This window comes from Panthera tigris, chromosome A3 (assembly GCF_018350195.1).
Source record: "Panthera tigris isolate Pti1 chromosome A3, P.tigris_Pti1_mat1.1, whole genome shotgun sequence".
NCBI lineage: Eukaryota > Metazoa > Chordata > Mammalia > Carnivora > Felidae > Panthera > Panthera tigris.
The window spans coordinates 20,398,038-20,425,356 of record NC_056662.1 but is presented as its reverse complement, the minus strand read 5'-3'; the positions used below and the strand labels follow the sequence as shown (position 1 = coordinate 20,425,356).

At 45.4% G+C, this 27,319-nt stretch overlaps 1 long non-coding RNA gene across 6 annotated transcripts; it reads left to right on the top strand.

Annotated features, from left to right (window-relative positions):
- Positions 1-9,499: 9,499 nt before the first annotated feature.
- LOC122237199 lies at positions 9,500-22,041 on the top strand. Of its 6 annotated transcripts, none has more exons than XR_006215468.1 (5): positions 9,500-10,026; positions 13,869-14,048; positions 14,900-15,089; positions 17,559-17,757; positions 21,497-22,041. It is a non-coding gene; the product is annotated as an uncharacterized LOC122237199 (long non-coding RNA). The 6 variants fall into 6 exon arrangements; XR_006215469.1 differs by lacking the exon at positions 14,900-15,089 and adding an exon at positions 11,044-11,268; XR_006215471.1 differs by lacking the exon at positions 14,900-15,089 and having other exon boundaries at positions 9,500-9,796.
- Positions 22,042-27,319: the final 5,278 nt, after the last annotated feature.

Below are 27,319 nucleotides of genomic sequence, written 5' to 3'. Positions count from 1 at the left end.
AGAGAACCATGGCTTAAATCAAAGGGCCAAGACGCTTCCTGCCTGGCAGAAGTGCTCTTTCGCTAAGTCCTCTGAGCTGTTTAGTGCAGAGAGAAGGGCAGGCAAACTCTGGGTTCTGTGCTCCTCCTCCTGCCCTCCCCATGCCTGTTTCTACCCCCACGAGCCTTTGTGCTCTGGCTGGGACTTACGGTTGGAGGAACCATCCTGCCGGGCTCCTTCTGCACGTCCCGTGCATTCCAGGGTGAGCTCAGATTCCATTCTAATTACGGAGGGCAGAGCGTGGTCACGGGCAGCCCACAGCACGGCTTCGAGGGAGGTGTTGGCATGTGGGTTAGGTCTTGAGAAACTGAGGGAGGAACTCCGACAGGCGACAGCTCAGGCATATGCCTCTGCACGTTATCTGTTGCTACAGACAGAATGAGGGTGGGTCACCGCCCGGCCAGGTGGAGGTAATGAATGGCGGTGGCCGAAGCCAAGGTGGGCCAAAAGCCAAAGCACAGAAGAGCTCTTTTCACATTTTGGATGCCAGGCGGCGTTCGTTCCCCTTGCCAACGGGGCCTGTGGTTTTCTTTCTTTTCTCTCCATCTCTGATCACCTCCTTCACTCAACCTGAGGCTCTGCGGCCAATTCTAGCCCGGCCGGGACGGGGCCCAGGGTGCTGGCTTGTGGTGGTTGAGCCTTGGCCGTGTTGGAATGCAGAACCGTTTCAACACATGTGGGGAGGAGATCTTACCTTCCTTTGCACCAGCGGTGAACGTTTGTAAGAGCCACAGCTGGGGGACTCAGCTGGGGGTGCCAAAGAAAGCTTGCCGTTTTGTACTGTATCAGCACTTCCCCTGGGCCCAGAGTGGCTAGAAAGCTCGATTTTTGAACCCTCTTTAATAAATACACCACCAGCCTTCTAGTTTGAAAGGAGCTGCTGCGAGAGAATATGTTATTTGTTTATAGTATTTCTTGGTCTTGTCACCTTTCTCTGCAGACAAAATATTCTCTCTCTCCTATTGACTCTGGGACTGTAATGTGACTGACCAGAGCCATTGAAAGTTTCCACCAACTTTCTTGTTCTACCCCTCGGCCACAAGGCCAGCACATGGCAACCAGGTAGAGATTGTGCCTTCAGCCTGGTCCCTAATGCACAGACCGGTAGATCCCTTACGGCTTGGAACAGAGGCTCAGAGCCATGGCTGAACTACAGCTACTGTGTGATGTGAGTGAAAAACAAAGGTTGGTTTTGCAAACCAAGATTTGGACGCGGATTATTACACAGCAGAACCTAGGAAAAGCTCTCTAACGCAGAGGCAGAGCCGGATCCTGGTCTAGATCTTTCTCTGATTTCCCAAGCGTCAGGCGCTTCAAGTACAGAGCTGAACTTGCTCTGTTTCGTTAATTCAGAAACACTTAATGGAGTGACCGCTTTGAAATGTGACCTAAATATTAAAGACACGATTTTTCAGCCTTCAAGAGAAAATAGAGGAGAACATCCGTATGATCTAGCAGGAGGAAAAGTTTTCATAAATAAAACATAAAAGATTGGTAAGTCGAGTACAACGATAGGAGCTTTGGTATATGACAAAGGACATGTCAACAAAAAGCAAAGAAACATCAGAGATAGAGCAGGTATTTTATGTCTAATTATATGTTATATATGCACATGCTGTTTACGTATTAAGGGTTTCGTATAGAATGAAATCAGATTATACAATGATGCAAAGAGTTCCTAGAGACCAATAAGAAGACAAAGCAAAAGGCCAAAGGACAATAGTTAGAAACTCATGGAAGCGATAAGAAGAATGGCCCCCCAAACATGTACAATATGTTTAGTAATTAGGAAAATGGTGAACCAAGCCGTAATGAGACATCATGTAACAACGAGCAGACTCGCAACCTGTAAAAAGTGTGACCATACCAACTGTTGGGGAACATGGACCCTGTGTCAGGACCAAGAATGGCTGTGATCCAGCCTTGATCTTGAAGGACGTAGCATGGACTAGAGGTAGAAGGATTGAATGTACATTATAAGCACAAAATAATTGATTTGGCAAAAACTCTTCTGTAGCACGAGGGCAAAAGACAAAGACGTCTGCATTAGCAGAGAGAAGGTCATGGCTAGGGAAGAAATCTTATAGGCTCATAACTGGTACTGCTGAATGAGAGAGCAGTGATGGGAATCACAAAAATAATGGAAGAAAATTTCAGGAGGTGAAGAAATATTCGAAGTATTGTCTAATTGGCAAATAGCATGAACAAGGTAAAAGGAAAACCAAAACCGATGGAAACCTAGACATTTTCCGCTTTTAAACAAATTCAAGGACTTTTTTTTTTTACGCCAATTAGTGAATTTACTCTTATTTTAAAAATTTTAAAATACGTACTTATTTTTGAACATGAGAGAAATATACAATAAAAAACCCATTTTCACTACCAATAGGTATTACTATTATTATTTGTTGTGCCCTTTCAGTGTTTTTCTATGCTATTTATCTACACAGAACAGAGGTTACGTCGTGCACGTGAATATACATGCATACATGTGTGTATATGTATGTGTATATGCACACATGTGTGCATATGCATATATGTATTTGTACAAACAGTTCATTCTTTTTTTTACTTGTTTTTAGAGGTACATACAAGGACCAATAGAACAACGTTGAGAAAACAGAGGCATTTGAAATCTCACCACTTTTAGTTATATTTTCAAGTTTTATTATGCTGATTTTGTTATGACAATTTTCAAAATGTTCTGAATTTGCAGTTTTGATTTTCTTCTCAACCTAATCATTACTTTGGAGAGGTTTAGTATATTTCATATCCTCCTATGTTTCCTCCTGAGAGGGTTTTACATTCTCCCTTCGGGATTTAGGTCATATGTCCAAAGTGGCTGTTTTCTTGGTTCCTGTTCTAGAAACAAACCTCTGGTTTTCCTCCGCTGTGGTCGGAGAATAGGCTGTAGGAGACTTTTCCTCGTTGGAACGTTTTGAGGTTTTCATCAAAGCCTAATTATGTAATCATATTTTTGTAAATATTCGAGGACCCTGGGAAAGAAAGCCTTTTTTTTTTTTTTTGGCTTGATTTTTACAGTATCTTCACTAACCTTTGGTATTATTAGACTTGATAAATTTGTGTATATCTGATGGTTTATTTCACGTCTCTTTCATTGCTTGAGATATTGATCACGACTCATGTGCTTTTTGGTCCCTCTTGCTTAGGCTTCCATGAATCTTTGATCAAAACCTCTGACCTTTCCTTATTGGTTTGTCTTTTTTTAATACTGATTTATAGGCATTCCTTATATGTTCTGGATTAGATTTTTTTCCTATTCTAAGAGTTAGAAATAACTTCCACATGTCTGCAGCTTCTCTTTTTGCTTATGTTGTCTTTTCTCATAAAAGTTTTTTATTTTCATATAATTAGTCAATCTTTCATGTTTCGTGCTTTTTATCTTTTGCTTAAGAAGACCTTCCTTTCTGTTAGCTTGTAAATATTTGTTCCCATATTTCTCTTTCAAAGGTTTTCAACTTCTACCTTTCACAATTAGGTTTTTAATCCATAAGGAATTTATGCGTGTGTACGGCATGAAGCAGGGATTACATTAATTTTTTTTTTTTTCAATTTGGATGGCCGGTTGCTGCAATGTAGTGAAATAAATTCTTTCTTGTCAATTTTTTAATGCCGCCACATATCGGTAGATTTTTCTTGTATCAGTGCCACATTGTTTTAGGTACTGTGGCTCCATAGTGATAAATAGTAGGACAAATCACCCATCCCTATTCTTCAAAATTGTCTCAGTCCTCTACTCTTTCGTATAAATTTTAGCATCAGCTTATTGACTGCCATGGAAAGCCCCGTTGTGATTTTTATTGGAAACACGTGCTTATATATTAACTTAAAGGCTATTGCCTGCTTTATAATTTGAGTTCTTTTATTCAATGACATGGCGTATCTTTCTCTGCGTTTAGAATTCTCTTTATGTTCTTAAGCACAAATGCATAATTTCCTTCATAAATTTCTTAACTTTTTCATTTCCTTTGTTGAATTTATTCTTAGATATCCTGTAACTTTTGTTGTTCTTAAGAATGAGATTTTTAATTTTATTATAGTTTCTAATTATCGATCGAGGAATGATATTAATTTTAATATATGGCCATATGGTTGGCAGTAATGCTAAATATTTTCAAAGAGTTCTAATACTATTTTCCTCTATTGTCTTATATAGTCAGTGTTCTCTATGTGACTAACAGAAATGTTTCTTAGGTTTCTTTCTGATCCTTCATACTTCTTCCTGCTTCTCCTCTCCCGCCTGCATTGACGAGGACCTTCTACATAATGCTGAGTAGGTACAATGATCAGAGAATTTCTTTCCCTTTGTCCTGACTTTAAAGGAAATGTTGCTAAATGCTTAGCAACATAGGATGTGTGTTGGAACTTGTATCGAGATAGGCTGTAGAGGCTGTTATCAGGAGGTCCCCTTTCCCTCTCCTGCCTCTGGTTTACTAAGACTACTTAAAAAAAATCAGGGACCGTCATTAAATTTTATCAGATGCTTTTTGGGCATCTTTTGAGATGCTCGTATGAGTTTTATCCTTTAATATGCTAATGAGGTGAATTTCATTATAGGGCTTTCCTAATGTTTAATCATGCGGGCATTCCTGGCCTCACTCCAACTTGATCATCATTATATATTATATGCATCATAATAATTACATTATTGCAGTCGGTTCACTAATATTTTAACGAAGAGGCTACTTGACAATTCGTTGTATTTTTAAATTCGAGAAGTCAAATTCTAATTTAGTCTGGAAGTTAGTCTTTACCAAATTTGCTTCCTTTTTTCATCTGTTTCATTCGTTACTGTTTCTTTTAGTCATTTGTAATATATTTCATTGGATCATCTCCTTTAGATAACAAGCTACGACTTCCTAATTGTTCTGTTTGCTGTGCCCGGTAGCTTTCTGTAGCTGTGCTCCGTTTTTCCCATCTGGTTTGTGATTTTGGATTCTGAGCTCGTCTTCTGCAACGACTGGCTTTTCTGTCAGAATCCACTGGGTCTGTGTTGTGGAAACTTCCTTGCCGACTCTTCATGGTGATGCTCGGGGTTTCTCTGGTCCCCGTCAGAATTTTGAACAGCTCTTGGAGGATCTCGGTTTTACATACACGGCTGATTCCACTCCATGCCTTGGGTGGACCTTGAACTGTGTATAGACGGTCTCTGACAATGTGAATTGTGTATAGACGGTCCCTTAACTTCACAATGGTGCAAAAGTGATACGCATCCGGGAGGAACTTGGCATTTCAAATCTGGATCTTTTCCCCAGTCGGCCTACCTAGATGGGTAGGATACTTTCTTGTCTTGCTACACACTGGCAGTGAGCCTAGCTCCCAGTCAACCACGTGATCACAGGGTAAACAACCCATACACTTATGGCCGTTCTGTGCCTGTACAGTCGTTCTGTTTTTCACTTTCAGTTCTGTATTCAGTATACTGCATGAGATATTCAACACTTTAGTATAGAACAGGCTTTGTGTTAGATGGTTTTGCCCAACTGTAGGCCAGCGTAAGTGTTCCCAGCACCTGCAAGGCAGGCTAGGTGAAGGTTGGGTAGGTTATGTGCATCGAGTGTGTTTTTGACTTACTATATTTTCAAATTACAACAGGTTCATCAGGATGCAACCCCATCATAAGTTGAGAAAGACCTCTGTTCTGTGGACAGTGAAACCCCTGGGATCCTGAGGCCTGTTACCTAAACCTGAATGTGTCCTGGTATGGGTCAGGACCCTGGTATGGTTGACCCTGAACGTGACCCTGGTATGAGCAGGGTCAGCTGATATACTCCCCTCCCCTATTTCACTCTTGGGATTTATTTTTCTTTTCTCCGAGGACTTTCATGCACTTTTTAAAAATCGGGTAATTTATCCAGGATTTCTATCAGTCTGTAATGGGAAGGAGTAGCTTTTTGTCACCCTTAGACTGTCATTGTTCTAGAAGTTCAAAATCTTTTCATTTGATTTCAAAATTCTGTAATCCTTGTTTATCTGTGCATTTTTTTATCTCAAATTATCTTTGTGTCTGACTGCAATACTTTGATAAATCCAATGTCTTTTCAATTCTTCTTCGAATAAGAACACTTCTTTTTTCTGATTCTTTTCAACGTCCATCTTTTTTTGAAGCAGACTTAATTTTCTTAGCATCAGGGTCTTTTCACTCTTTATAAAACCTCTTGGCCTTTGAAACAATGCTTCTCGAATGTTGGTCACAGGCTACCAGCTTTAGAATGATCTCAATTCTCTCTTAAAATTGACAATTTGTCAACCTTCCTCTTCTTCCACTTAATCAAGATCTCAGGGGACAGGTTCCTGGAATCTACATGTTAAACAAAGATTCTACATACTTGGAGAGCTGCTATTAAAAAACATCAAGGCTTATCTAGCATTAGCTCCTTGTTAAGCAAGATATGTTAAAAGTTTCTTTGTATAAGTTTGCCCTCAGTGTTCACGAAATCCTTGAGGCTGAAATGAAATCCTTGGGTGTGCTCTCAATCGCCGTCTCTGACTCTGACAACCCAGAGGCATCCAGCGATTCAGGAAGGAGGTGGAGTTAGAAACATGAGTGGACGTGGGGGTGGCCTTTGTGGGCGGGCCGTGGCTGATGGGACCAGAAGATGTGAGACCACCAAGTGCGGTGGGGGAACCCAGATGTTGCTAACCCCCAGGGGTGAGAGGGACCCCACTGGCCTGTGGCTTGCCTTGTCTGTGGCTCTCAGCCCAGTGATGGATTTCTTTTCGGTGTCCTCCCTTCTGTCTCCCTGCTGCTGTTTCATAGACGAAGTTGGGGCCTGCCATCCTTCTTTGTCTCCCCTGCCGTCTAGGACATTTCTGATGCTGGTGCAGACTTTAGTACATGTTTACGGTCTTTTGGGCATTCCATTGGGAATCTGAGAAGGCAGAGGCTTTATCAGATGCCTTTACGTCTGTTAATGAGTTTCTGGGAATATTTTCTTCGTTGTTTTATCCTATGGCTATGAGGAGGAGCTCCGAGAATTCTTTCTTTTTCTAAAACAAGCAGTTTTACTATGCAGTTGTGAAACACCGAAAGTATAGATTTATCTTTGATATGGGACACGCTAAATGTATTTTGCATGGCATCCGTTTAAAAGGTGCCTTATTGGGGCACCCGGGTGGTTCAGTCAGTTAAGTGCCTGACTCTTGATTTGGGCTCAGGTCATGATCCCAGGGTTGCGGGATCACGCCTCGAATTGGGCTCTGCACTGAGCATGGTGCCTGCTTAGGATTCTCTCTCTCCCTCTCTCCCTTTCTGTTCCCGCCCCATGCTTGCGTGCACTGTCCTCTCTAAGAAAATAAAACTAACTAAATAAAAGGTGCCTTATCAAGTAAACCATTAACTGCTTTGCCCGCTATATAGATTACATCCCATGAATCATTTTACGTAAATAACCTTGTTTTCATATATGTCAGTGATGTGTTTTGAGATACTCTCCCTGGGCTGTATTGTGTATCAGAGATCACATGTCTTGTGAGACTTTTTGCCAATAAATTGGTGTACGTACATATATTCCTGAGATGTGTATTTCAGCTCCCAGAAACCTAGTGTAGAACCCAGGGCAGGTAAATGAGCATCGACTCTTTTGTGTAGATAGAGAAGTTACGTACAAACCTACTTACGCTGAAGGGTGGTTGATGCAGAGTTGAGTGGCTTTTGAAGCTGAGTCTGACAACAATTTGAAAACGTGTTCTCTGCCTATGTTTATAGCCTCTCAAGTATTAAGAAATCTAAAGTACGGGGGCGCCTGGGTGGCTCAGTCAGTTGAGCGTCCGACTTCAGCTCAGGTCACGATCTCACGGTTCCTGAGTTCGAGCCCCGCGTCGGGCTCTGGGCTGATGGCCCAGAGCCTGCAGCCTGCTTCTGATGCTGTGTCTCCCTCTCTCTGCCCCTCCCCCATTCATGCTCTGTCTCTCTCTGTCTCAAAAATAAATAAACATAAAAAAAAATTAAAAAAAAAAAGAAATCTAAAGTACGTAGATCCTTCCAATTTTAGCAAGGCTTAATTTAATGCGCAGAGCAACTTAAAATTTTTAGAAAGGCATTCGGTTAGTAAATTTGTACTTATTTTCTGGGGAATATAGTAAATGATAATATTGAAGGATCAAATAGCAATTTTCCAGTTGTTTCTAAAATAATAAAATGGCTTCTGCCTTGAAATAGAAGATATTAGAGTTTCAAGAGACTCCGGGGAAAATTTCACCCACAGAGGGGTCAAAAAATAAATATTGCCAGTACTTTGATTTCTCAAAGTTTTCTGTATTTTTACTGCTTTTCTCATGGCGTCAAAATTTCTGGACCTTTTGCTGCAAGTTGTCGAAAAGCCGTTTGGCTTTTCAGCTCACATCACAAACCCCAAACTCTCACTTCCTTTAGGATGCAATTTGAGCGCCCGTGAACGTGGCCAACTAAAAGCCAGAGTGCAAATGTTTTCTTTCATCCCTTTGACTTTGTCCCAAGTTACACGGCTGCAAGAGGGCACATGTCAGATTGAGGTGAACGCCCCGTGTGGGTCTGATCTCCGAGCCATATTCCCTGCTACGGATGGGAAGCTTGGAAAGGAGGGGTGATAACTCAGCCGTTTCTAAAAGAGGAAAATGATGACAGCCGTAAGAGGGCCAGCCATAGAAAATGGCCTCATTGGTGTATGTCAAACCAGTCAATCTGCTTCTGCTTAGGGGGTGTCTAGGGCCTGGTTCAAAGGAAGGCCAGCTCTGTGTGTGCCTGCAAAAGCCAGAGTGGGTGGAAACTAGAGACTGTGTTCAGTCTTCAGTGTTTATTTAATAAGAGCGCAGCCTCCCAGAGAAACACGGACAGGGCACAGAACCCCACAGACCTGTGTTGGCTCCTCTCTCCGGCCCGGGGACTTTTAGTTCACTTGTTTGACTACGGTGGTTCCTTGAGACACCCCTCCCCCGCCCCCCGCCCCCCAAGGCTTCCCCGGCTCAGTCCCCTTCTTCCCCATTCCCGCTGCTTCCGTACTTTCTGATCAGCATGTTTGCAAGGGCTTGAGACAGGGATTACAATGCCCCTTTTGGAAAGGAAGAAAGTTCGGCTCAATCTGGTGAGGCTTAAGGCCACAAAGTTTGTAAATCCTGAGTCTGGATTAAAATCTCGGCCTGACTGGTGCGAAATAGCGTAACTTTGGCCAAACCACCGATTTTCTCTGGCCCTTACTTTCCTCCCTGAAGCGAGCTATTGTTCAGGCCAAATGGCATTCATTCATTCGTTCCTTCATTCAGCAAATATTCATTGCACATTAATTCTGTGCCAGAAACTCTTCCAGGTGCTACAAATACAACGAACATCCTGTTTTCATGGAGAGAAGATAGACACTAAATGTCGTATTAGTATTTCGGGGGGTGCTAAGTACTAAATGGGAGTAGGTAGGTAGGGGGCCGTAAAGAATGCTGGGAGCAGGGGTAAAAATTTTAGCTGCGATGTTTAAGGGAAGTATCCTGGAGACAACTTTGGAACAAGGAGGTGGGGAGTGAGCCACATGGATAATTAGGGGAAAGGCATTCCAGGCAGAGCAAACGTGAGTAAGGTCTCTGAAGCAGAAGCAAGTCTGGAAGGTGCAAGGAAAAGCGAGAAGGTGCTGTGGCCAAGTAGACGCAGTGAAAGAGAGAGTCAGAGGAAATGATGTCATAGAGGTGATGCTGGGTGGGTGGGGGAGTCACGAGACAATAGAGCTCTCGAGGCCTTTATCGGACACGATGTACAGAGAAATGCTTTTTGGTGAGCAAATAGCTGTCCAAATGTATTTGCTATAATGCAAACAAAACATAGCAGTTCTGGAAGTTGGGTTCTAAAACCAGTCTAGACTGTAGATTTTAGAGTCTCAGTCTTAGTTCTGAAATCTTGGCTCATGTAGAGCCGTAGTCCTCAAAAGGATCCCATGATTCGTGGGTGTAGTCTAGCCCCCTGCGGGCAATATTGTCAAATTCGTGATCAGCATGTAACAGTTGGTGAGTATTATGGCTGTGCGTGAATTTTTAATTTCTTTTTTTTTTTTAGTATTTACTTTTGAGACAGAGAGAGACAGAGCATGAACAGGGGAGGGGCAGAGAGAGAGGGAGACACAGAATCCGAAGCAGGCTCCAGGGTCTGAGCCGTCAGCACAGAGCCCGACGCGGGGCTCGAACTCACGGACTGTGAGATTGTGACCTGAGCCGAAGTCGGACGCTCAACCGACTGAGCCACCCAGGCGCCCCTCTGTGCGTGGATTTTTAGATTGAATGGGATGGTGATGGGGTGTAATGTCTTATGATTAAGAGCGAGGAGTTGTAGCTTAATGCCAAGCCAGCAGCAAGGAAAGACCTCCTTCCTCTGACATGCATGAGAACAGTACCTTGTCAGGATGGTGAGCTGCGTTACCCCAGCAGCGTCACAGAGATGGAGGGAGACCAAAGGCACAATCCAGCCACTGGAGGCTTTTATAGACCCTGTGAGACATTTTTATAACTCAGTAGTGACAGCGCTGTGGTCATGGCTGACCTGTTAAAACCTGCTATTCAGAGATTTTAATTCCGCTAAGCATTCTGCTAAAATTTCAAAAAATCAAAAGGGTGGTGCAAAAACGTACAGAAAGAAAATGAGGGCTGGGGATCACTATTTTAGAAGCCAGAGAGTTGCATGATGGTATCTGGTGTGCAGCTTCTGGGCGAACCACTTTGGGCCAATTATGCAGTTTAGACGCATAGACTGATAAGTTGGGTTTGGCCATTGCACTACATGGATGTTTCCCTTTTTTTGTTAGCGGGGCACTTGGTTTATAGAATACTCTCCCCTTCATTACCCCGTCTTGTCCTCCCAACACTTGTGTGGAATTAGCATGAGGAATGTTCCCTTCCTATTATGAGTGAGAAACGTGAGAAACCAGGGGAATGTCGTGACTTGCCCAAGGTCACACTGCTATTAAGTGGCAGCAGAGGTGGGACATGAACCCAAATGATCAACAAACTCATGCTTCCTTCCTTTTCTAGACTGACTTCCAAATGATGACAGCGCGATAGAGGGAGACAATCAGGCCAAACCCATGATTTGTTGTTATCTAGAAAAATAGCGTTCCACGGAGTAGCTGCTTTCAATTTTAACCAGTTACTAGCCCCCCATCCAGTGGAAGGCCCAAAGCAGCTCCAAAAATGTCTTCTTTTAATGCAGCTGAACAACCGAGAGAGTAACCAGGTTTCATGATCATCAATATGCTGGTAACTTCTGGGTTCCCTTGTGTGACAGCAGGCTGAACTCTGCAGGCCTGATCAGGCAGGGAGGTGTGGGTTGAGAGCCCTGGTCAGTAGGAATTATCTGGGTTCTCTTCATTATCACTGAGAAATTGTCATTTCTGCTTTATCGTTTAGTTTTCTCAACTCGCCTGTCTGGTATTGTTTTATTTGAGAAACCTTTCACTACTGCCCATTCTCCACTGTAGCATCATCTAACAGAACTTTCTAGGATGACAGACATGTTTTATACGGTTACCGTCCAATATGGCCGCCGCTCACCACGTGGCCGTGGCTATGGAGTAGTTGAAATGCGGTTGGTGCAACCCAGGGACTGATTTTAGGTTTTATTTAACGTTCCTAATTTAAATGTAAAAAAGCCACATGGGGCTAAGCCTAGGGCAGGAAGAGGTTAAGAAGGAGAGAGTGAATCAGGGGTGGGTATTGTGTGGATGGGAAGCTGGAGGCCCATGGGATGGCTGGGGGTGCTGGGGGGTGAGGGAGGGGGCTTGGGTTACCTGGTGGGCTCGTATATGGTGTGTGGTATGTGAGGGCCAAGTGGAAGCGGCTGGGGCAGGGGAGTCACTGTGGAAGCTGTGAACAATGGGACTTTGGGAAGTGGGGCTGGGAGGCAGGGTGGGCCCCGGGTGGCGAAGGTCACAGTAATGTGGATAATAGTAATAATAACAGTGGAGGGTCAAAGGAGCTTCCTCTGAGACTGGCAAGATGAGGGAGGGGCCTAGTGGCCGGCTCCTGTCACGCTGTGGGCCCGCAAGTCCTGAAAACCCAGGAGAGCACTGCCAAGGGGGAAAGGAAGGTGGGGGCCGAAAGGGAAGATTTTCCGAACTGGGGAACCAAGGTAAATACAGGAAGTGGAACATTAACGCTATTTGGACTCAAACAAAGGAGAGTTCCCCTTGTCCTTTCAGCTGGCTGGGAATCCTACCCAGGAGGTCTCCGCTATAAGCCTGAGGCTGAGAATGTCCTGAGGTTCGAATGAGGCCTTGGTCCTGAGAGCTCAGGGGGCCCCTCTGGCTCGCTGACCAAACTTCCATTTTGAGAGATCGACGTGGGAAAGTTATTTACCATTTGCACGGCAAGGACAGGGACATACAACAGAGCAATTCTGTAACACGGTTCAAGTCACCAAAAGCACCGGGGGAGACTTTTTGGGGGTCCCTTAGGTGACAGTGTTGGGGAGGACAGAAGCCCGGTATGGAGGGCATCCTGAAGAGGAACTTGTGTGGAGGATGTCAAGGAGGTCTGACCCCTTCTTAATCTCCCCCACGCCGAGATGAGATAACATTCTTACAAAGTAGCAGCCGATAACACTGCGCCATTTAATCCTCCCTGGCCAAACTCCCCTCACTCAAAACAAATATTAGCCCCATTCATTGTACAGATGAAGAAACCGATGCCAAGAGGAGGCGGAACTACCTGAATGGCAGGTTCAAGCCGGAGTAGGGGAGCTTGGGGAATTTGGCCCTTGAGTGTCACCCAGGAAGCCTGGGGAGTTGGGACAGCGTCTTCTTGGAGGTATCTCAGTTGACCGCAATGCTCTTTGTCTGCCCTACTCTTGACTCTCTCCTTTTCACCCTTATGTGTCCTTCCCAGAGTGGCCTTCCCTGATATCCCAGCACCTTGTGTCTTTCAAAGCACTGATTACAATTGTCCCCCTCCCTTCATTCTACCAGTCTTCTCCAGGGAGCTGTGACTTCTGTGCAGTTGAGGACTCTGTCTGTATCGCTCACCCTTAGATCCTGACATCAAGTGAAGTGCTTGGTTCATAATATGAATGGTGACTATTTTGTGGAGCGAAGGATCCTCTGAGCTTCTAGAAATGGGGCCTGACCAGAGGACGGGGGCTCCTCCAGGAGGGCCAGGAGGACAGAGTCCTTTGAGGGTGCTAGTTTCAAGGGCCATGGGGTAGAAATGACAGCTGGGTTTGTGCCAGTGAGAGGAAAATGTCCCACTTGTCCATCTTTACTGTGTTTCAATAGGTAGGAGCATGGCCGGGGCCGGGTCTGAGCAGGTGTCAAAGAACTGGAACAGCCCTTGCGCTGTGTGAGGAACAGAGTCAGGGTGGGGCAGGTACGTGCCTCTTTGAGGGCTCGGGCTTCACGGACTTGGTCTCATTTGCTTCTGTCGACAGTACTTCGAGGCAAGGGTTCCTACCACCGTTTCCATCTTGCCGGTGATGAAACAGACTCTCTAAGAGGGTAAATCCAACACCATGCAGGCGAGATGGTGGAGGGGGGATGCCCACTCCGGTGTGGCCAGCGTCATGACTCCTTTGTCTAGTGATTATGACTGTGTTTTTGAGTCAGAATGCCTGGGTTCGCGTCCCTGTTCCTTCACTTACTAGCGGTGTGCTTTTAGGAAAATGATGGCACTCTTCTGTGCCTTAACTTCCTCATCTAAAAAATTAGGATAACATGAGGGTCTACCTTATAAGGTTGTATAAGGGACTAAATAGGTCAATACCTACAGGTAAATAGGTAGAGACTCAGAACAGTACCAGGCACTATCATCCTTTTCCTCATCACCATCACCATTTATTTATTGGATTTCCTTCTTCCGTTGCTGAGGGTGTCCACAGGCTCTGAACGGCTAGGAAGGGAAACCACCTAGGAAGATCTGAGAGAAGATTCTGACGTAGGGAAGCTCTGGAAGCGGCGAGAAATCGCTCAGATCTGGCTCTTACGACAACGATCTCTTTCTCCTGCACCTGCTTCTTTCAATGACTAAGACATTTCGCGGCAGGTTACGTGAGTTTCCATACAGTAATTGAGATCTTTCTTTCCTTTCATCCGTTATTTCTGGTGGGAGAGGAGAGCAATGACTCTGTCCCGACTTTGTCGGGAAATGAACACATCAAAATAACACTTTTTGCGATGGTGCGTCAGCGAGGGTCGCAGGGATGCCCCCAAGGGATGTGAAAGGCCAGGCTGAAGCTCTGCCCTGTGTTCAAATACAGGAGTCTCAGGCTGATCCTTGAGCAGAGCCCGTGGCCTTTCCAGGTGTAATCAGAGGAGAGAGAGGAGGTGCACGAGAGAGGGAAATCCCAGACACCCCTCCGAAAGGTGTCTTGGCATAGTAATACTTACAGGGCACCATGGGTATTCACGACTGGCGACACAGGATTGTTCTTACTTCTGTTAATGGACTGTTCCCGTATGTTTCCCATTTGGGGCATAATTAAGAAATTCCATAGAACTGGCCAAGGAATGGTATGGGAAGTAGAGTTATCTCCCAGATTTCTTTTTTTTTCTTTTAATTTTTTAAATGTTTATTTTTGAGAGAGAGACAGAGTGCGAGTGGGGGAGGGGCAGAGGGAGAGGGAGACACAGAATCTGAAGCAGGCTTCAGGCTCTGAGCTGTCAGCACAGAGCTGGACGTGGGGCTCGAACTCACGGACCGCAAGATCATGACCTGAGCCGAAGTCAGAAGCTTACTGACAGAGCCACCCAGGTGCCGCTCTCCCAGATTTCTCATCTGGCTTTGGACCCCGCACTCCCCCAAGCTCAGGACATCCTAAAAGCGTCCTCTCTGGAACACCCAGGTGGGCAAATGATGAGAGAACCCTGGTGTCCCTGCAACACTGCTTGGCCTCTTCTAGAACCTTCAAGAGCCCAGAATACAAGTTCCACTGTGATTCGTTAATGCAGGAAAGAATTGTGTGGTTTGTTTAAGGAGAAGCAAACCCTCAGTGGAAACACACATCTGCTGGGATTTTGGAGAGATTTTCTCTCATCAACCTAGCAAGTCAGCAGTGGAAAACGCGTCTGTCCATAGGTGGCAGAACCCAGGTGAGTGTTGCAGAAAACAGATTGGATGTGGTAAGAGATACAGCCGTGGATTTGACAGTGAAACAATGAAAATCCTGAACCTGGACCTGGTGGCTCTAGGAAGATATTCTCTTCCTGATTTCCACACTTTCTTTCCACTGGGGACAAGGGGGCTAAAAAGTCCTCAAGAAAATAGAGGAGATATCCCGACCTTTTATTCTGGCATAAATGGTTCATTTTACCAAATTCAAAAAGTTGATTAAGTTCATATTAGAAAGAAGGATTTTTGTTGTTGTTGTTGCTGTTCAGTAACCAACTTGCTAAAAAACAGTTCTGGAAAGAATTTATGTTCAGGTGAGAGAAATAACAAGAGATTCTCAGTGCTAGCTTTGAGTTTGAGATCTGAGTGGAAAGAATTACTTCCCACTGCCTCTTGTTTTTATGGGATAAATATATAGATGTGGTTTAACTTGCTTAGGCATTTATATAGCAGATCACAGAAAGAAAGGAAATGGATGTTTATTGAGGGGTTACTATGTGCCCGTCACTTTCTCATCTAGTGAATACCGACAGCTCACGTTTATTGAGTGTTTAAGTAGGGCCCAGCACTGCACCACACACATTACAGTCAGTTCTATTTTAATGCAACACATGGCACATGCATTCTTTTTCTCAAGATGTTTTTAATGTTTATTTATTTTTGAGAGAACACAAGCGGGGGGCAGAGAGAGAGGGGGAAGACACAGAATCCGAAGCAGGCTCCAGGCTCTGAGCTGTCAGCACAGAGCCCGACACGGGGCTCGAACTCACAAACTGTGAGATCATGACCTGAGCCGAAGTCCGACGCTTAACCGACCGAGCCACCCAGGCGCCCCAACACACGCATTTTTAAAATCACTGTGCTATATGCTAGATCAGGCACTAAAACCAAGGGGCTTCTAGAAACATTGGGATCGGGGTACAACACTCAAAAACGTCATCAGTGACCGACTGCAAAAAGGTAAGAACTAGGTGGGCAAAATGGGTTAAGGAGTTTCAGAGGCACAAAATTCCAGTTATAAATAAATAAGTCACCGAGATGAAAAGTACAGCCTAGGGAATATGGTCAGTAATATGGTAATCGCGTTGTATGGTGACAGATATGGCTCACTTACTTTAGTGACGACGCTGTGTAAAAATACACAGAATGGTTGAATCGCTGTGTTGTGCCCCTGAAACTGACATAAGAGCGGATGTCAACTATGCTTCAATAATAAATTTTTTTTTTTTAAAAAGATAGGAACCTAATCAACATGGCAGCACACTTTGATATCTCGCGTGGCTAAAACATACATAAATACTACCGTAAATACGACACATTCCCTTTCAGGACACCCAAGGATTGCTTGTGTTAAGAGGGCTTTTTTTTTGGCAGCTGGGGAGTAATTACAAAGGGGTCCTCTGAAAGAGGAGGGAGGGTTGAATACCAGGTGTGGATGGATGTGGCTCATAACGCACACGGTCAACTGAGGGAGATGTTTGAGGTGTGTGCACAAGTGTGTGTGTGTGTCTGTGTGTGTGTGTGTGTGTCCCTACACAGCTCCACTCAGTGGGGTACAGTCTTCTGTATTCACCTAAGTGCTTCTCAAGGATGAAACTTACCGGAAGTAAACACGGAATTCACGTTATGTTCAAATCACTCCCTAGTTACCGATCGCATTGGAGCGAATTCCGTTCTCAAAGTGAATGTTGGGGCGGGACTCTGATGCTTGTATCCCTGCATCTGAAGCCCGTGGGTACTCACGAGGCCAGCATCGTTATCACGGTCCTGACAACTACCCTGTGACTCACAGTTTACTTAAGCAAGTTTTCCAGGATCACGGAAAACGTTCGGACCTCACGTCAGTTTTGAACCTTCGACGCAGTTCCTGGCGTGGTATGGGTCACTGGTCTCCCTGCGAGGACAGCGAATCTTTAATTAATCCCCTTTCTCTCCAGACAACAATTCTCCTGTGTTTGTGGGATACCTGTTAAGATAACCCTGAGCACTTTTCAGATTTTTCTGAGGCGGGGAATGCAGTCTGGGAGAGAGTAAGGTTAAGGTCATGACTACATTAGGGTTCTATTCCTTTCCTAGGGCTGCCACAATAAATTATCATAAAACTGGTGGCCTAAAACCCAGAAATTTATTCTCTCCCAGGCCTGGAGGCCATCAGCCGAGAACTGAGGTGCAGGCAGGGCCGTGTTCCCTCCAGAGATTCCAGCAGGGAATCTGTCCTTGCCTCTTTCAGCTTCTGATGGCTCCTGGCCTTCCTTGGCTGTGGCCACATCCCTCCAGTCTTTGTCTCTGTCTCCACATGGCCTTCGTCCCTGGGTCTCTCTCTTGAATCTCCCTCCCTCTTGTAAGGATGTCAGTCATCAGATTTAGGCTCTACTCTAAATCCAAGATGACCTCAAGACCTTAATTCCAACTGCAAAGATGCTATTTCTAAGTCAAGTTTGCATTTGCAGGCACGAGAGGTGACGACGTGGACGCATCGTGCGGGGGGAGGGCGGGGGAGACCTCATTCGACCCGGTACAGTCACAACAGGGATTTGAAAGAAACGTACAGAGTTTCTGGCCCGTCCGTAGAGCCACGATGTTTTTTAATGGCCGGGAAGCTCACTCCATCCGCAAAGATGCAGAAGGGTTTTTGGAACCTCAAAGCTGGTAAGTTCGTCTCTCGGCAGAGCCTAGTGTCTGACAAATTACAAATTATCTCCTCCCTTGGGGGCATCTGTAGCGAGGATCTTGCAGGATAACAGAGAGGGAGGCCCGATGGGAAGGGGGAGGACGTCCTACAGGCTCTGGGGCACTCTGGATGCCGGCAAGAGCTTTGTTTTGCGGGCGGGCACACCTGGGGCCCGTTGATAATGTTCGGAGGATGGAATTCAAGACTTCCGGAAGCGGCCCTTCTCCCTGGACTCAGGGATGAAGCTGGCAGAGGCTCCGGAAAGGCCACCAAATCACCTAGGCCAGTGGTTCTTTCATTTTTAATGTCTGGAGGCATCACCCGGACAGCTCGTTCAAACACAGATACCTGGACGTCACCGCCACCCTCCACTACCAGCACCACCGAGATTCTCACTCAGCAGGTCAGGGCTGGGGCCCGAGATTTTGCATTTCCAGCAAGCTGCTGCTTGGCCAGGGGTGGGGGCACCGTGTGAGTAGCACTGAGTAGGGAGGTTGTACACACAGCCAAGTGGGGCAATCTGTGCATCACGTTCAAGGACCGTCCAGAGGAAGGCCGCTCAAAGTCGTCTCGCTTGGATCCCTATGTCCCGAAGAACAAGGGACGTTGCAGAGTTGGGTCCACGATCCAGAGTTCTGAAAAGTCTTTTTGTTCTTTTTTTTTTTTTTAACGTTTATTTATTTTTGAGACAGAGAGAGACAGAGCATGAACGGGGGAGGGTCAGAGAGAGGGAGACACAGAATCTGAAACAGGCTCCAGGCTCTGAGCTGTCAGCACAGAGCCCGACACGGGGCTCGAACTCACGGACCGCGAGATCATGACCTGAGCCGAAGTCGGCCGCTTAACCGACTGAGCCACCCAGGCGCCCCTCTGTTCCTTCTTAATTCTCTCTTCTGCGGCACAGCTGGGGTTCTCATCTCCATGCTTCCCCACCCCGCTCGCGGAGCTCTGGCCTGCCCTCTTCTTCTGACTCTTCCTTCTTCTCCCCTTTCGCTCGGACGCTGCTTCCCACTCTGCTAGGATCTGGGTGGTCAAAGAGAGAATCCTCCCAGAGGGCGAGGCGAAGGGCGGAGCCCGGGGAGGCAGATACCGATAAATCTTGTCTCTCTCAAGCGTATTAATATTTCACGTCTCAACTCCAGAGGGAAAACCTTCACTGACCCAGAGTGACCCGCAACCACTCAGGAGAATGTTTCTTTTTTAAATAATTTAACTTTATATGGTAGAAAAGCCAGGGCGGGGGTGTCCTGAGTGCTTCCATTAGCCTGTACTTTCCCTGTAACGCCGCTGAAATTGCCAGGGTTGTGACGGCCACAAGTCCACTTGGTGCAAACTTGTTGATTGTGTTATTTGTATCTCTTCATCCAAGTTTTATTTTCCATCTTGACCAGAAGGAGGTGTATTAATAGATGAAATATTATAGGTAAATATACCTGTATAGCTATGTAAAGGTTTCTTCTCCTTCTTACTTAAGTTTATTTGGTTTTGAGAGAGAGAGTGTGAGTGCAGGAGGGGCAGAAAGAGAAGGAGAGCGAGAGAATCCCAAGCGGGCTCCGCACTGTCGGTGTGGAGCCTGACACGGGGCTCGATCCCACGAACCGTGAGATCATGACCTGAGCTGAAGTCGGATGCTTAACTGAGCCACCCAAGTGCCCCCAACATATCTTTATATATTTTTATAAGTATATAGTAACATGCTACTATATACATAAAGCAGTCTGTAGAGTTTAAACATTCTAAACGTACCTTTTAATTTGGTACTGGAGTTGAGAGGCGGGGAGTGTAGCAGAGCAGAATCTGGGATCCGAAGGCAGGAACCAAGCGGGGTGAAGTCTGGTGGTTGGATGATGGAAGGCCGCTCCCTGCCCAGGAGGGTCTGCCTCAAAGTGCCTCACCTCTCTCTCTTCGTCGTCCCACCCCTGCACCGGCCAGCCTGCTGCTCCCCGGGCCCTGACTGAAAGCACTCGGCCAGGCTGGGCTGGGCGGGACAGGCACAGGATTCTCTTACTGAGGTCCACAGCCATGGTGAACGTCACAGCGGCCATGGCCACGTCTGCCTGCCGCAGCCAGGCCAGTCCTGCTGGTGCACGAGCCCATTGTCCCAGCAGCCTCTTCCCTAGATGACCTATATTCTATAGAATATATGCCTGGAATGTATATAGCGTTCCCCATATACTTCTGAGTACTGCACGCACATTCTCTAGAATGCACACATGCACCCCCTAGATGTAATATATACACACTAACTGGGTAATGGACATGCTAAAGTGGCCGAAGACACAAACCATCCCCTGTGCGCCCGTGTCTCCCTGCCTGGGGACTTTGGCCGCGGGCAAGGCTGTGCCTGGGAGCGGTTCTGGGATCTTTAGAACCAGTGCTGAGCAGAAAACGGTAGAAAAATACCATAGTTTCTCCCCTCAGTGGAACAAGTCTGAGATGCGTGCAACCCATTTATTATCAGACCCTGCACTGGCCTTTCTCCCTTCCCCACTCCCTCACTGTGCTGCCTGGATTCCCAAATGATGGAGCCCGCCCGTCCTCAGAGTCTGCTACTGGGGGGAATTTGAACGAAGGCAATACACCACAGATAGTCCCCGCGCAGATCTTCGACATTTGGCAAAAATCCACCCGAGCGTGTTTTTGTTTGTTTTGTTTTGTTTAATCTTGCCATTCAGAGAGCTGCTTCTCTTTCTCCAGGTATAACTTTCCTATCTGCGTAAGTGTCATTCTCTTTGTCTGCGTCTACTAAGTGCCCTTGCAGTAACCAAACTGAAAAATAACTTCTATACTCACTTCCTATTTTTCAGTTAATCTACAACTTTCTGGAGGCTTTGACTCTAATACATTTTTAGTCACTTTGTGTGAAATCTCACTTTCTTTTCCTTTTAAGTTTCTATTTGGCTCAAGACTCTGCCTGCCCCATATGGTGAGTGCAGGCAAAGTCCCACTGGTGGCAAGTGATTCTTTTTATTTGAGTTGTTTCCCCTGAAAATTTATTGTCGGAAGGTTTCTTTGGAGTACGCGTCATTCCTCTGGGGGGCTAAACGGCGGTGGCGACCTGTTTCGAGAAATCCTACTTGCGGCCCATGCTGGGCACGGATATTCTCCTACATATACATAGCAGCCTGGCTTCGAGTACATAGTTGATGCTAAACAAATGCTAATTAATAATAACCTAATAGGAAATGGAATTAGGGCAAACACATGCAGTGCATAACGACATCCTAGATTTTTCAAGTAACATTCATCGCATTTATTTTAGTCTTCTCAAACTGAAGCCAATCTTTCAAGTCAGCTCTGATGAAAAGAGGAGATTAGGGTTGGGTCGGTTTTTCGGTTTGTTTTGTTTTGTTTTTTGTTTTCCAGAACGTTCCATCCTGTAGATGCCTGTATTTCCCGGGCCGAGGCAGAGGTAGCTGTGGGCCATGAGGATGTATGGGATGTGGTGGAAAGTTGGTCTGTAAGGAGGGGGTCCTTTCTTCTTCCAGAGAGGATTCTCACTGGGATTTAGTACACCATGCAGGAAATTGTCATTCGAAAAGATAAAGGTTTTATTTAATTAATAGGATGGGTGAAGTCACAGACTCCCTCCCTGGTTTATAACCTGGATTGGGGCCAAGACCGGGGTCAATGAGAAGGGGGCGAGTGTGACGTCCACACCTTCTTTCCTTCAGTAACTCTTTTTCATTTTTCACTGATTCTCATCCTTCCACGGAGACCGTTTAGACCTGGTCGTCGCACGTCCTGCAACCGCCCCGGCCTTCAGCCTCTGGACCTGCCCCCTCCCTCTGCCACCGGACCTCCGAGGAAACGTGGTCTCCACACACAACGGAGTATAATTCAGCAATAAAAAGGAGGCAAGCCCTTCCGCAGGCGACAATGTGGAAGAACCTGGAGGACATTGTACTAAGTGACATAAGGCAGACACAGAAAGACAAATACTGCCCGATTCCACATAACGGGAGGCACTCAAAATGGTCAGATGCAGGCAAACAGGAGGTGGGACGCTGGTTGCCCCGGGGCTGGCAGGGAAGGGAAAATGGGGAGTCACCGTTTAGTGCATCTCAAGTTTAGGTTGTGCAAGGTTAATAAGTTCTAGACATCTGTGCGCTGCTGTGCGTATAGCCAACAGCACTGTACGTGCTCTTAAAAATCTGTTACAGGGTATAGATTTCACATGAAGGGTTCTTACCACGATAATTAAAAAAAAAAAAAAAGAGGGGCACCTGGGTGGCTCAGCCCGTCAAGCTTCCAACTTTTGATTTCCGCTCAGGTCGTGATCTCACGGTTTGGTAGTTCAAGCCCCACGTCGGGCTCTGCGCTGACAGCGCGGAATCTGCTTGGGATTCTCTCTCCCTCCCTCCCTCCCTCCCTCTCTCTCTGCCCCTCCCCTGCTGTCTCTCTCACGCGTGCTCTCTTTCTTTCCCAAAATAAATAAATCAACATTAAAAAGAAAAGCTAAATCTCACCAAGTTGCCTAAGCCTCGGCTCACGTGCCTGGAAATAGATAATGCCAACTTGGTGTCACTGGGAGAACGACATGTGATAATGTTTTCTGGATGTCTGGCACGTCCCTGGCGATGAATGAATGCCGGTCGTATACCCCTCAGAGCAGTGCATGTAGCACAATGGGGAACGCAGGCTCGGAAGCCTATCTTTGCCATTTGCTACTTGGGAGATTCAGGGGGACGTTATTTCATCTCTCTGTGCCTCAGTTTCCCCATCAATTAAATGGGGGCCACGATGGTGTCTAATATATAGGGTTGTCAAGGATTAAGCAAGGCAGTGCATGCAAATAATAGACGCCTCCTGATTATTATTCTTAGTTTCCCCGGGGAAATAAACAGTCCCTCTTTATCCTCTCTAACGCAGTTCTATTATTCTAGGATTCTTCCTTCCCAGGTGGGAAAATGGGTCCTCATCGCTAAACTTGCTAAAGAAAATGCTGATCTCCCAAAATAGCTATTGAGCAGTAATTTTCAAAATACATAGTAAACCCAAGCCGTACATGAAAGGCTCTTAAAGTAGGTCATTGCCACGGGGCTGCTTAGAGAGGGTGCCGCTGGGGTGATTTATGTCTGGGGGGATTATTAATTAAACAAAAGAGGGTCTGTGTTTTTGAAAAATGCCTCTGCCACAAAAGAACCGTGCATGAAGAGGCATAAAGGAATAGCTGTGATTAAAGAGTGTATCTCTATCTATATCTATATATTCAAAAGATTATGCATTAAACAGATTTTTTTTTTCTGTATTTAATGCTTTGGGAGTTTTCACAGATCTCTGTGTTGAGTTTGGACTACTTTGGCAAACTTGTTGCAGAGGAAATTGTTTGTGCACATGACCGCTGCATCAATAAGGGATCAGTTCTTGTTTCTAAGAAGGAGCAGAGAGGGGACACTGATGTGTGTGTGTGTGTGTGTGTGTGTGTGTGTGTGTGTGTGATACGCGTGTGCTGGTTTTCCAGGCGTGTTTCTCTACAGGTGTGTGACCACTATATGTTTCCCAAAGAGGTTTTATTCTGCAAAACTTGATAAGGATGGGGATTTAGAGGTGTATCTTTCGGGAGGGGAAATTTCTCTTGTAGGAATGCTGAAGGGGGGCCCCCTCAGAGGTCCCCGCCCTCTCTCGCGTCCCCCTCCCTACAGCAGGGGGCTCTTCTGTGTCTGCATTGTCTTTTTCTCCTGACTTCATGAAGCTCAAACATTGTCCTTCTTAGTTTTATCTTTTATCAAAGATTAAAAAAAAATCTTTCTGAATATTTTTCTCACTATAAAAGCAAGGCGTCATTCTTGGGGTTCCTTGTCTATTTGGGTGGATTGACCCCTTATCACATACATAGTTTGCAAATACTTTCTCACGTCCTATCGGTTGACTTTTCACTCCACTGATGGTCCCTTTGCTGTGCGGAGTCTTAGTCGGATGTAGCACCACTTGCCTCTTTGTGGTTCTGCCTGTGCTACGTAAAAAAACTTGAATGGATGTTTCTCCAAAGACCTACAGATGGCCAACAGGTATATGAAAGGATGCCCCACATCGCTAATTATCAGGGAAAAGCAAATTAAAACCACAGGGAGACGTCACCTCACACCTGTCAGGATGGCTGTTACCAAAATAAAGAAAACACGCACGAAAAGCAAAAAGCAATAAGCTTTGGCAAGGATGTGGAGAAACCGAAACCCTGGCTGGCACGCCATGGGTGGGAATGCGAAATGTTGCAGCTGCCGTGGAAAACATTATGGAGGTGCCTCAAAAATTAAAAGCAGAGGTCCTGGGGCTCCTGGGTGGCTCGGTCGGTTAATCGCCCAACTTTGGCTCAGGCCATCATATTATGGTTCGTGAGTTCGAGCCCTGCGTCAGGCTCTGTGCTGACATCTCAGAGCCCGGAACCTGCTTCAGATTCTGTGTCTCCCTCTCTCTCTGCTCCCTCCCCCGCTTGCACTCTGTCCCTCTCAAAAATAAATAATAATTTAAAAATTTTAAAAAAATAAAGAGCAGAAGTACTGTGTGATCCAGCAATCCCACTTCTGGGTACTCATCCAAAAGAATTGAAATCAGGATCTGGAAGCCATATTAGTACTCTTATGTTGGTTGCAGTATTACTCACAGCAATCAAGAAGTGAAAGGGACTTAATGTCCGTGGACAGGTGAATAAATACAGAAAATGTGGTAGTTTCATCCAGTGGAATATTCTTCGGTCACAAAAAGAAGAAAACCGTAGTCTGCAGCGATCTGGAGAGATCTTAAGAATATTCTGTTAGGTGTAATAAGTCTAGCGCAGAGATGGACAAATACTGCATGATTCTACTTCTGCAAGGCATCTGAAACAGTGAAATTGATACAATCCAAGAGTGGATTGGTGGCTGCCAGGGGCTGGTGGAAAGGGGGCAAGAGGGGATTACTGATCAATGAACATAAAGCTTCAGTTATGCAAGACGGATAAATTGTGGAGACGTGCTGTGCACTTGGCCAACAGTCAACAATACGGTACACTTAGACGTTTGTTGAGTGTAGATCTCATGCTGAGTTCTTACTGCAACAAAATACAATTTTTTAAACCCCGAAACAAATAAGGCATAGTTGTAAACATTTAAATAATACAGATATGTGAAGAATAATCACATCCAACAGCACTCAGTACCGTTAATATTTTGGGAATATAGCCTCCCAGATTGTTCCGGTGCATGGGTGCACATGTAACTCACACATACAGAATTTTGTGACTTGCCCCGATCGCTTTGCAGTACAGTCTTGCTAGATCTTCATGTCAACATGTATAGCTCTATTGTTTTTGTTTGAAAAGCTTCACAGTATTTTCTTTGAATGCTGTTATTTATTTAGCAGTCTTGTAGGTAAACCTCCAGGCTTTTTCCAATTTTGTGGCTATGAGAAACCCTCAAACGAGTATCCACGTGCATACGTCTTTACGCCATTGCCTGATTCTTTCCTTAGAATGAGGTCTTGGAAGGTTAATGGGTGGAGTATAGTTAATTTTGGTTCATATTGGCAATTGCCCTTCAGAAAGATTGTCTGAGGTCCTATTTCCACAATAGTGTGAGTACATCTTTCCCTACATTTGCAACAGTAATGGATAGTATTAGCTTTTCTGCTTTTTGACAGTTTGATGAGCACAAAAAAAGTGTGTTGATTTTTCAATTTGCTTTTCTCCGGCCCTCACCTAGATGGGCATGTTTTTCCTCTGTGCATTGCAGTTGCATAGAGCTTTTGTGAATTGCCTGTTCATGCTCTTTTCCGTGTTTTCTATCATCGTTAATGTTCATTATAAATTGATTTGAATGATCTTTTTATTAAGAATATCAATCATGGGGCACCTGGGTGGCTCAGTTGGTTGGGCGTCTGACTTCAGCTCAGGTCATGATCTCACAGTCTGTGGGTTCGAGCCCCGCGTCGGGCTCTGTGCTGAAAGCTCAGAGCCTGAAGCCTGTTTCGGATTCTGTGTCCCCCTCTCTCTCTGCCCCTCCCCTGCTCATGCTCTGTATCTCTGTATCTCAAAAATAAATAAAAACATTTAAATAAAAAAAGACTATTAATCATTTTTATGCCATAGATCTTGTAAATACTTCCCTAGGTTTTATTTAATATTTTATTTCTTTAAAAAATCTTTTTTAAAGTTTATTTATTTTTGAGACAGAGAGAGACAAAGCTCCAGCAGGGGAGGGGCAGAGAGAGAGGGAGACACAGAATGTGAAACAGGCTCCAGGCTCTGAGATGTCAGCACAGAGCCTGATGTGAGGCTCGAACCCATGAACCGTGAGATCATGACCTGAGCCGAAGTTGGACGCTTAACCGACTGAGCCACCCAGGCGCCCCTTTAATATTTTATTTCTGATGACAGAGCCTTGTCCATATGGTTTACATTTTTATGAACAAATTTGTTAATCTTTCCTTTAAGACTTTTGGCTTTGATACAAAGCTAATCGTGGTCATCCCCACTCCGCGATGGTGAAACTAAATGTACATAAATCCAATATTTCACCTATTGGGGAAATATACAACTTATGGAAAAAATCAGAGACTGGGATGCCTGGGAGAGGGGCATGCGAATGGATATACAGCAGTTGGCACAAGGTCAAAGATTTTTCTGTCACATGTAAATGTTCATATTTGTCAAAAACATTCACCATGGAGTAAACCTTGAACAACCAAGTAGACAAAATGACTTGCCCGGTTGATATTAGTCAGCCTTCCTCATCGGCCACCCCGGACCTGGCTCATCTGTGAATGACAGACTGTAGTGGCAGAGAAAGAGGCTACAAGTGGGCTTAACAGGATGAACTCCCACTTACTAAGATTTATCTGCCAGATCTGACCGCCAAGCTTCTCAGTAGCGGAGATGAACGCTGAGCCTTTATTATGTCACTATTCTTCATGGAGACTAACACCTCGGGGCAAGAGCGCTCCCGTGACCATGTGATCTATCGTATCACATACCACACCATCCAGAATCTGTAACTATATGGAGCCTCTTTCATCCTAGAAGAGACAAAGGCTTCTCCTCATAAAGATAGATATTCTAGGTATCTTAGACATGAGATGATGTCTGATCGGCAAGCAGGATATTATCTTCCCCATGAAACTAAGGCTTAGAAAGGTTGCATGACTTGCCCAAGCTTGCACATCCAGAATGTTTGAGAACTGCAATTTAAAGACAAATCTTGGGTCCCCACCACCCTTTCTTTCTCTAGTCCAGCAGGACCAGCGTAGTTTCCTGCAGAAGACACATTGACTCAGGTCTAGGGGGCTTGGCCTGGCCACTCTGTAACCAAAACTGAGCCCGGAGCCCCTCTTAAATGCTTCCTATGCGACCTGGGAGAACCTTGGGTAAAGCCTCCATGATTGCTTCATTCAATACAAAACAGAACAATAAACGGACATTCATTCCCTTTTACTACATCGCGTAACGAGAACTTCAACATGGTGTTGGTGGCTCTTTCTTCAACTGCTCCAGGGATTGGTGGATAATGTGGAAAAAATCTATACTGGAGTCAAGTTCAGTCTAGCTCCTAAGCTTCTGACCTCTTT